We start from the raw sequence: 9,813 nt of genomic DNA, 5'->3' as shown, positions 1-9,813 counted from the left end.
TTGATCAGTAGCCAGTTATTCTCAAACCAGTTACAAAAAAAATTGACTTCTTTTTAAATTGTATATCTTAGTTGTTTCATAGAAAGTATCTGTGAGGGGGAAAATTGTGTTTATACGCTAACATCCAAGCTAAAATCGACTTATAGAATTTGACCAATTTTACTAGGATTTTATCAACATCGAAATGACATCAAAGCAAAAAATTCTAAACCACTACCAGAGTCAAATAAATACTAAGGGCATGACATTCCAAATACTGTTCTGGTTCATAATATACTTCAGATTCCAATTTATTTTAAAAGTATTATTTAGAGTATTGAAATCTAAAAGACCTCCTTGTTCTTGGGTATTAGTGAGAATATCTTTCCGTAGATAGTGCGCGCTAAGTGGCGTTTCGATTGGTGACGCCACTTGCTCTGACACCTTGAAGTAGTGGTTCCCGCTTTTGTGGAGCGATGGGTAACGATGCTTCGTGGGTGACTGATGTTGATGCGTGCAGAGGGTCCCTGGTTCGCGCCCGGGTATGGGCGAGGGGACAGTTTAAAGTTATACATACTGTTACACAGTATCAATGTAACACATTTGCTAATTTAACAAGCAAATGACGTTTAAATGAACCAGTAGATAGCGTTTTGAATATAATTATGTTTACCTAAGAGTAAATACACAAGATTGGTCTAAAGAGCTTCAATGTTTTGGTTTTAGGTTTGCTCGCAAAGCACAGCGTGTTTCAATCAGAAGCCTTTTGTCGCTGTTGAAGAAGTCCTCCTGTCACGTCCACTAGATTATACGTCACGCAAGAAGCATCACCTGAAAAACTCATATCGCCATCTGCTGACTGGAGGGGGTAACGCAGTTTGGAAAAAAATGATTTACAATGTTCAGTCTGGCAAACAATGTCATAAGAAGTCATTACATTTTTGTTCTGACTTGCGCTGCAAACTGTGGGACCTTATATAGACAGGTGTGTGCCTTTCCAAATCATGTCCAATCAATTTAATTTACCACAGGTGGACTCCAATCAAGTTGTAGAAACATCTCAAGGATGATCAATGGAAACAAGATGCACCTGAGCTCAATTTCAATTCTAAATCTAAATGTAAATAGCAAAGGGTCTGAATACTTATGTAAATCAGTTATTTTTGTTTAAAAATACATACAGTGCCTTGCGAAAGTATTCGGCCCCCTTGAACTTTGCGACCTTTTGCCACATTTCAGGCTTCAAACATAAAGATATAAAACTGTATTTTTTTGTGAAGAATCAACAACAAGTGGGACACAATCATGAAGTGGAACGACATTTATTGGATATTTCAAACTTTTTTAACAAATCAAAAACTGAAAAATTGGGCGTGCAAAATTATTCAGCCCCCTTAAGTTAATACTTTGTAGCGCCACCTTTTGATGCGATTACAGCTGTAAGTCGCTTGGGGTATGTCTCTATCAGTTTTGCACATCGAGAGATGCAAAACAGCTCGAGCTCAGTGAGGTTGGAAGGAGAGCATTTGTGAACAGCAGTTTTCAGTTCTTTCCACAGATTCTCGATTGGATTCAGGTCTGGACTTTGACTTGGCCATTCTAACACCTGAATATGTTTATTTTTTGAGATTTTCATTGTACTGATTCCATGGCACATGGTTTATGAATTGACACGCAAAATGACGCCGGATTCAAAGCTTCAATTATTATACAAAATTCTTGCAACCAATATAATGTTGACTCTGTACTGGTACCTCCTGTATATAGCCTCCACATTAACTCTGTACTGGTACCTCCTGTATATAGCCTCCACATTGACTCTGTACTGGTACCCCCTGTATATAGCCTCCACATTGACTCAGTACTGGTACCCCCTGTATATAGCCTCCACATTGACTCTGTACTGGTACCCCCTGTATATAGCCTCCACATTGACTCTGTACTGGTACCCCCTGTATACAGCCTCCACATTGACTCTGTACTGGTACCCCCTGTATATAGCCTCCACATTGACTCTGTACTGGTACCTCCTGTATATAGCCTCCACATTGTCTCTGTACTGGTACCCCCTGTATATAGCCTCCACATTGACTCTGTACTGGTACCCCCTGTATATAGCCTCCACATTGACTCTGTACTGGTACCCCCTGTATACAGCCTCCACATTGACTCTGTACTGGTACCCCCTGTATATAGCCTCCACATTGACTCTGTACTGGTACCTCCTGTATATAGCCTCCACATTGACTCTTTACTGGTACCCCCTGTATATAGCCTCCACATTAACTCTGTACTGGTACCCCCTGTATATAGCCTCCACATTGACTCTGTACTGGTACCCCCTGTATATAGCCTCCACATTAACTCTGTACTGGTACCCCCTGTATATAGCCTCCACATTGACTCAGTACTGGTACCCCCTGTATATAGCCTCCACATTGACTCGGTACTGGTACCCCCTGTATATAGCCTCCACATTGACTCTGTACTGGTACCCCCTGTATATAGCCTCCACATTGACTCTGTACTGGTACCCCCTGTATACAGCCTCCACATTGACTCTGTACTGGTACCCCCTGTATATAGCCTCCACATTGACTCTGTACTGGTACCTCCTGTATATAGCCTCCACATTGTCTCTGTACTGGTACCCCCTGTATATAGCCTCCACATTGACTCTGTACTGGTACCCCCTGTATATAGCCTCCACATTGACTCTGTACTGGTACCCCCTGTATACAGCCTCCACATTGACTCTGTACTGGTACCTCCTGTATACAGCCTCCACATTGACTCTGTACTGGTACCCCCTGTATATAGCCTCCACATTGACTCTGTACTGGTACCCCCTGTATATAGCCTCCACATTGACTCGGTACTGGTACCTCCTGTATATAGCCTCCACATTGACTCTGTACTGGTACCCCCTGTATATAGCCTCCACATTGACTCTGTACTGGTACCCCCTGTATATAGCCTCCACATTGACTCTGTACTGGTACCCCCTGTATATAGCCTCCACATTCACTCTGTACTGGTACCCCCTGTATATAGCCTCCACATTGACTCTGTACTGGTACCCCCTGTATATAGCCTCCACATTGACTCTGTACTGGTACCCCTGTATATAGCCTCCACATTGACTCTGTACTGGTACCCCCTGTATATAGTCTCCACATTGACTCTGTACTGGTACCCCCTGTATATAGCCTCCACATTGACTCTGTACTGGTACCCCCTGTATATAGCCTCCACATTGACTCTGTACTGGTACCCCCTGTATATAGCCTCCACATTGACTCTGTACTGGTACCTCCTGTATACAGCCTCCTGTCACACCCTGGTCTTAGTATTTAGTGTTTTCTTTATTATTCTGGTCAGGCCAGGGTGTGACATGGGTTTATTATGTGGTGTGTTTTGTCTTGGGGTTTTTGTAGTTATTGGGATTGTGGCTTAGTGGGGTTATCTAGTATAGTCTATGGCTGTCTGGAGTGGTTCTCAATCAGAGGCAGAAATACGGAACCGTTCGGTATTTTATCTAAAGGGTGGCATCCCTAAATCTAAATATACTTGTTACATTGCACAACCTTCAATGTTATGTCATAATTACTTAATGTCCTGGCAAATTAGTTTGCAATGAGCCAGGCTGCCCAAACTGTTGCATCTACACTGACTCTCCGTGCAATGAACACAAGAGAAGTGACACAATTTCACCTGGTTAATATTGCCTGCTAACCTGGATTGCTTTTAGCTAAATATGCAGGTTTAAAAATATATAGTTCTGTGTATTGATTTTAAGAAAGGCATTGGTGTTTATGGTTAGGTACACATTGGAGCAACGATACGCACCGCATCGACAGGACATGCTAGATAAACTAGTAATATCATCACCCATGTGTAGTTATAACTAGTGATTATGATTGATTGATTGTTTTTATAAGAAGTCTAATGCTAGCTAGCAACTTCTACTACATTCGTGTAACAGGCAGGATCCTCGTGGAGTGTAATGAGAGGCAGGTGGTTAGAGTGTTGGACGAGTTAACTGTAAGGTTGCAAGTTTGATTCCCCCAAGCTGACAAGGTTCAAATCTAGCGTTCTACCCCTGGACAAGGCAGTTAACCCACCGTTCCAAGGCCGTCATTGAAAATAAGAATGTGTTCTTAACTGACTTGCCGAGTTAAATAAAGATTAAATAAAGGTGTAAAAAAAATGTTTATACAAACTTGAAATGCGCCCAAATTAATCGGTCTACGTCTAATATGAAGTATGTCAGTTTCAATGTTACGGTCTAATGATTTAATTATATTTTTGAAACTCAGGCTGTGTGTGTTTATCTGCGTCATTCCTTGATCATTCCTTGTGGTCCTGTTGCTCAGTTGGTGGAGTATTCCTGGGACCATCCATATGTTAATTGTTTGCAAACATGACTGCAAATCCCTTTAGATAAAAGTGTCTGCTAAATGGCAGATATATCCACTGATTATACCAAACATTTCGAACACCTTCCTAATATGAAGTTGGACCCTCCTCTTTCTCCCTCAGATTAGCCTCAATTCGTCGGGGCATGGACTCTACAAGGTGTCGAAAGCTTTCCACAGGGATGCTGGCCCATGTTGACTCCAATGCTTCCCACACAAGTTGGCTGGATGTCCTTTGCGTGCAGGGGAGGCTCCTCAGAGGAGGAAGGGGATGCTCCTCAGAGGAGGAAGGGGACGCTCCTGAGAGGAGGAAGGGGAGGCTCCTCAGAGGAGGAAGTGGAGGCTCCTGAGAGGAGGAAGGGGAGGACCCTCCTCAGTGATTTTCATAAAAATAAAAAAAATGATAAAACATGTAAAAAAGTTTAATCCTTTTTAGATATTAGAAATTACGGTACGTTCTTTCCAATACAAAAGTGTAGTGTAGTGTATTGTTTCCAAACTGCGTTACCCACTCCAGACAGCAGATGGCGATAAGCGTCTTTCAGGTGATGATTCTTCCGTGACGTATAATGGACTGGACGGACGCTTCTTCAGGAACAACGACGCGGCTACTCTTTCAACCACCTCGGTAGCTTGCTAGCCAACATAAAAGTGAAAGATTGACGATTTAGGCCATCTTAATGTACATTATCTAATCTCAGTGTTTTAAACACAGTTCTGTTGACGTATTAACTGGTTAACTGTAACCTAATTTGCAAACTTGTTAAAGATTGATGCTGAGCCGAGCACGAGGCTAGTCGCTAATGCTAACTAGCTAGCTAACATCGCTGACCATGAGTTCATTAAAGTACTCATCCCCTGCTATAGAAGAGGAGGTCTGCTGTTTGCAGAAAGAAGCTCTGGCAATGAACATTGAAGAAGAGGATGAGGTTACAGTGAAAGAAGAGAAAGAACCTTTTAGAATGAAAAAGGAGGAAGAGGAGACTGTTATAGTGAAGGAAGAAGATGCTGTTATAGTGAAAGAACATTTCAGAATGAAAAAGGAGGAAGAGGAGGCTGTTATAGTGATAGAAGAGAATGAACCTTTTAGAGAGGAAGAGGATGCTGTCTCAATAAAGGTGAAGGAGGAAGACGTTTTGGGAGTGAAAGAGGAGGAGACAGAATATCCGATTACCATCAGTGAGTACTGTCTTAAAAACAGGGGCACAAACTATGCAGTTGTTGAACTAATGTGGGGTTTTAAAGTGGCATTCTACTGAAGTTCTACACTTGAATATGTTGTTCAGTACTGTAGGAATTGTTAGTGTCAATCTGCCATTGGTTCATATATTTTAGGGACTTTTCAATTAGATGTATTGAATTCTCCATGTTGTCTATATTAAAGTTCCCCTCATCTAATATAACAGGCTGTTAAAATTCAATATTGAAGCATATGTTCTACTTAAAATATCAAAGGGAGTTTACTACTCATTTTGATGTTCTCGTTCACACAGGAGAGAGACATGACTATGGTGGATCCTCTGGGGAGCCTCAACAACATCCTGATGCTGACGAGGCAGAGAAGAGTCTCTCCAGATCAGAACACCAGATGGTACAGCTTGGTCTGGTCTAGCATACAGCTTGGTTTGGTCTAGCATACAGCTTGATCTGGTCTAGCATACAGCTTGGTCTGGTCTAGCATACAGCTTGCTCTATCTGGGTCTGGGCTGGGTTTCTGTAAAGCACATAATGACATGTGTCTGTGTCCCCTCTTTATGGTTACTAGGACAATGCTAGCCCTTCCTCCCTCCCGGAGTCCCCGCGTCGTGCCTCTCCCGGTAGCACCTTACTGCTGGGTATGAAGAGGTTGTCTGTGCTGCTGGTGGACTGCAGGAAAAAAATGGGGCTGAGTGGAACTGTGAGAGGAGGAAAAGAGAAGAAAGGATCAGATTTGACTCATCAAAGTAAGTGCTGTAGTTTAGTTTGAACAAATACAATAGATCTGCCCACCGGTATCTGTTACCAGGATAACCAGCAGAGTTCTGTTAGTTGACAGGAAGATAGACTGGTGGATATGGATGTTATGAATATCATAACACTGAAAAAGGATTCTGCCAATGAAAAGAGAGAAACCAATAGACCATATAAAACCTTGATGAAAGTTAGCTTTAGAGAGAAACCAATTGACCATATAAAACCTTGATGAAAGTTAGCTTTAGAGAGGAACCAATAGACCATATTGATGAAAGTTAGCTTTAGAGAGAACGTTTCAAGATGATCCAATGTAAGGTGCTTGTTTTACAAAAACTTTTCCTTAAAACATTATGGATGTTACATTGCCTGTCCCAGTCAACGCGGCTATCTTTATAAGACTGTAGAACAGGCAAACTAAACTCAAGACTTTGGTCATTAATTAACTAGTACTGAAGAAAAGCTGTGATCAGGCTGCCCACTCAAACGAAAGCTTCAAACTGTAACCAGTGCCGGCAACCTGGTTCAGGTTATCAATCAACCTACCAGGGTAGTGACAAACAGTAGAGGAATGAAATCATCAACATGGTTTGATCATATCTTTACTAATGCTGCAGAAATGGGTTTTAAAGCAGTATCCAGATCCACCAGATGTAGTGATAACAATATAGGAGCCATGTCTAGGAAAACCACCGTTCCAAAGGCTGGGACTAATATTGTGTATAAGAGGTCATACATTTTTTTGTAGTGATTCCTATGTTGTTGATGTAAATAATATTTGTTGGTCCGTGGTGTGTAATGATGAGCAACCAGACACTGCCCTTGACACATTTGAAACTGCTTATCCCAGTTACTAATAAGCAGCGCCCATTAAGAAAATGACTGCAAAAACGGTTGAATCCACATGAATTGATGAGGAATTAAAAAATGGTATGATGAAGAGGGAGGCAAAAGAGATGGCATATAGGTCTGGCTGAATAACTGATTGGCAAACCTATTGCAAATTGAGACATCATTTGACTAAACTGAATAAAAAGAAGAAAGTACACAATGAAACAAAGATAAAATACATGAAGAATGATAGTAAAAATCTTTGGAGCATCTTCAATGAAATTTTGCGCAAATAAAATCAACAATGACAAGTCACTGGTGTCTGACAATGTGGATGGAAAATTGAGGATAATAGCGGCCGATATTGCCATTCCTATTTGCCTTGTCTTTAATTTAAGTCTACTAGAAAGTGTGTACCCTCAGGCCTGGAGGGAAGCTAAAGTCATTCCACTACCCAAGAATAGTAAAGCTCCCTTTACTGGCTTAAATAGCCGACCAATCAGCCTGTTACCGACCCTAAAAAATGGTGTTTGACCAGATACAATGCTATTTTACATTAAACAAATATAGACTTTTAGCTTATAGGGAAGTTCATTCAACAAGCACAGCACTTACAAATGACTGTTTGGCTGAGCGAAATTGATGATAAAAATGGCTTTACACCCCCTGCTATATTGTGGATAAAGAGTTTTTCTTTGAAAATGTAACCTTTGTTTAACTAGGCAAGTCAGTTAAGAACAAATTATTTTTTTCAATGATGGCCTAGGACTGCCTTGTTCAGGGGCAGAACGACAGAGTTTTACCTTGTCAACTCGGGGATTCGATCCAGCAATCTTTCGGTTACTGGCCTACCGCTCTAACCACTAGGCTACCTGCCGCCCCAGAGCTACCTGTCTAACGGAACACAAAGAGTGTTCTTTAATGGAAGCCTGTACAACAAAATCAAGGTAGAATCAGGAATTCCCCAGGGCAGCTGTTTGGCACTCACTTTTTTTCAATCTTTACCAACAACATGCCAGTGACATTTAAGTAAAGCCAGTGTGTCTATGTATGCGGATGACTCAACATTGTACACGTCAGCTACTACAGCGACTGAAATGACTGCAACACTTAACATAGAGCTGCAGTTAGTTTCAGAATGGGTGGCAAGGAATACATATTTCTGATTACCTTAAGTTACATGGCCTACTACGCTAATTCTGTAGCGGTATTGTTAGAGGGGGGTAAATATGAAGATTTTGTTGGGGCGCCAGGCAGGTATTAACCCTAGTTATTGAAGTTAGTTATTACCTATTATAACATTATTATTATTATTAAATATTATTAAAACTGAAAGGATGAGAGTAGAATAGATAGAGTAGCGCTTCCAGACACATTCTAAACATGATGGAGACGTAAAGGAGGACTGTAACAGCTAATGATGAAACATTATGGAGTCTTAAAGGAGGACTGTAGCATCTAATGATGAAACATTATGGATTCTTAAAGGAGGCCTGTAGCATCTAATGATGAAACATTATGGAGTCTTAAAGGAGGACTGTAGCATCTAATGATGAAACATTATGGGGTCTTAAAGGAGGACTGTAGCATCTAATGATGAAACATTATGGAGTCTTAAAGGAGGACTGTAGCATCTAATGATGAAACATTATGGATTCTTAAAGGAGGACTGTAGCATCTAATGATGAAACATTATGGAGTCTTAAAGGAGGACTGTAGCATCTAATGATGAAACATTATGGGGTCTTAAAGGAGCCTTGTAGCATCTAATGATGAAACATTATGGAGTCTTAAAGGAGCCTTGTAGCATCTAATGATGAAACATTATGGAGTCTTAGAGGACTGTAGCATCTAATGATGAAACATTATGGAGTCTTAAAGGAGGACTGTACCATCTAATGATGAAACATTATGGGGTCTTAAAGGAGGACTGTAGCATCTAATGATGAAACATTATGGAGTCTTAAAGGAGGACTGTAGCATCTAATGATGAAACATTATGGAGTCTTAAAGGAGGCCTGTAGCATCTAATGATGAAACATTATGGAGTCTTAAAGGAGGACTGTAGCATCTAATGATGAAACATTATGGATTCTTAAAGGAGGCCTGTAGCATCTAATGATGAAACATTATGGAGTCTTAAAGGAGGACTGTAGCATCTAATGATGAAACATTATGGATTCTTAAAGGAGGCCTGTAGCATCTAATGATGAAACATTATGGAGTCTTAAAGGAGGACTGTAGCATCTAATGATGAAACATTATGGATTCTTAAAGGAGGCCTGTAGCATCTAATGATGAAACATTATGGAGTCTTAAGGAGGACTGTAGCATCTAATTTTGAAACATTATGGAGTCCGTTTATTCTTCACGTTTTGTTGAGAAATCCACCGGAAGTTGTGATCACGACAACGCCGAAAAAAAACCTCCAAATTAGATCCATAATATCGACAGAAACATGGCAAATGTTTTTTATAATCAATCCTCAAGGTGTTTTTCAAATATCTATTCGATAATATATGAATGGCCGCCTTTGTCTATTACGCACAAATCACTCTGAGAGCCACCACCTGACCACTGACGCAATGTTGTCGTTCACGCTCATTTTTCAAAATAAAAGCCTGAAACTATGTCT

This window comes from Oncorhynchus mykiss, chromosome 17, assembly GCF_013265735.2.
Source record: "Oncorhynchus mykiss isolate Arlee chromosome 17, USDA_OmykA_1.1, whole genome shotgun sequence".
NCBI classification, from domain to species: domain Eukaryota; kingdom Metazoa; phylum Chordata; class Actinopteri; order Salmoniformes; family Salmonidae; genus Oncorhynchus; species Oncorhynchus mykiss.
This window is presented reverse-complemented; position numbering follows the sequence as displayed.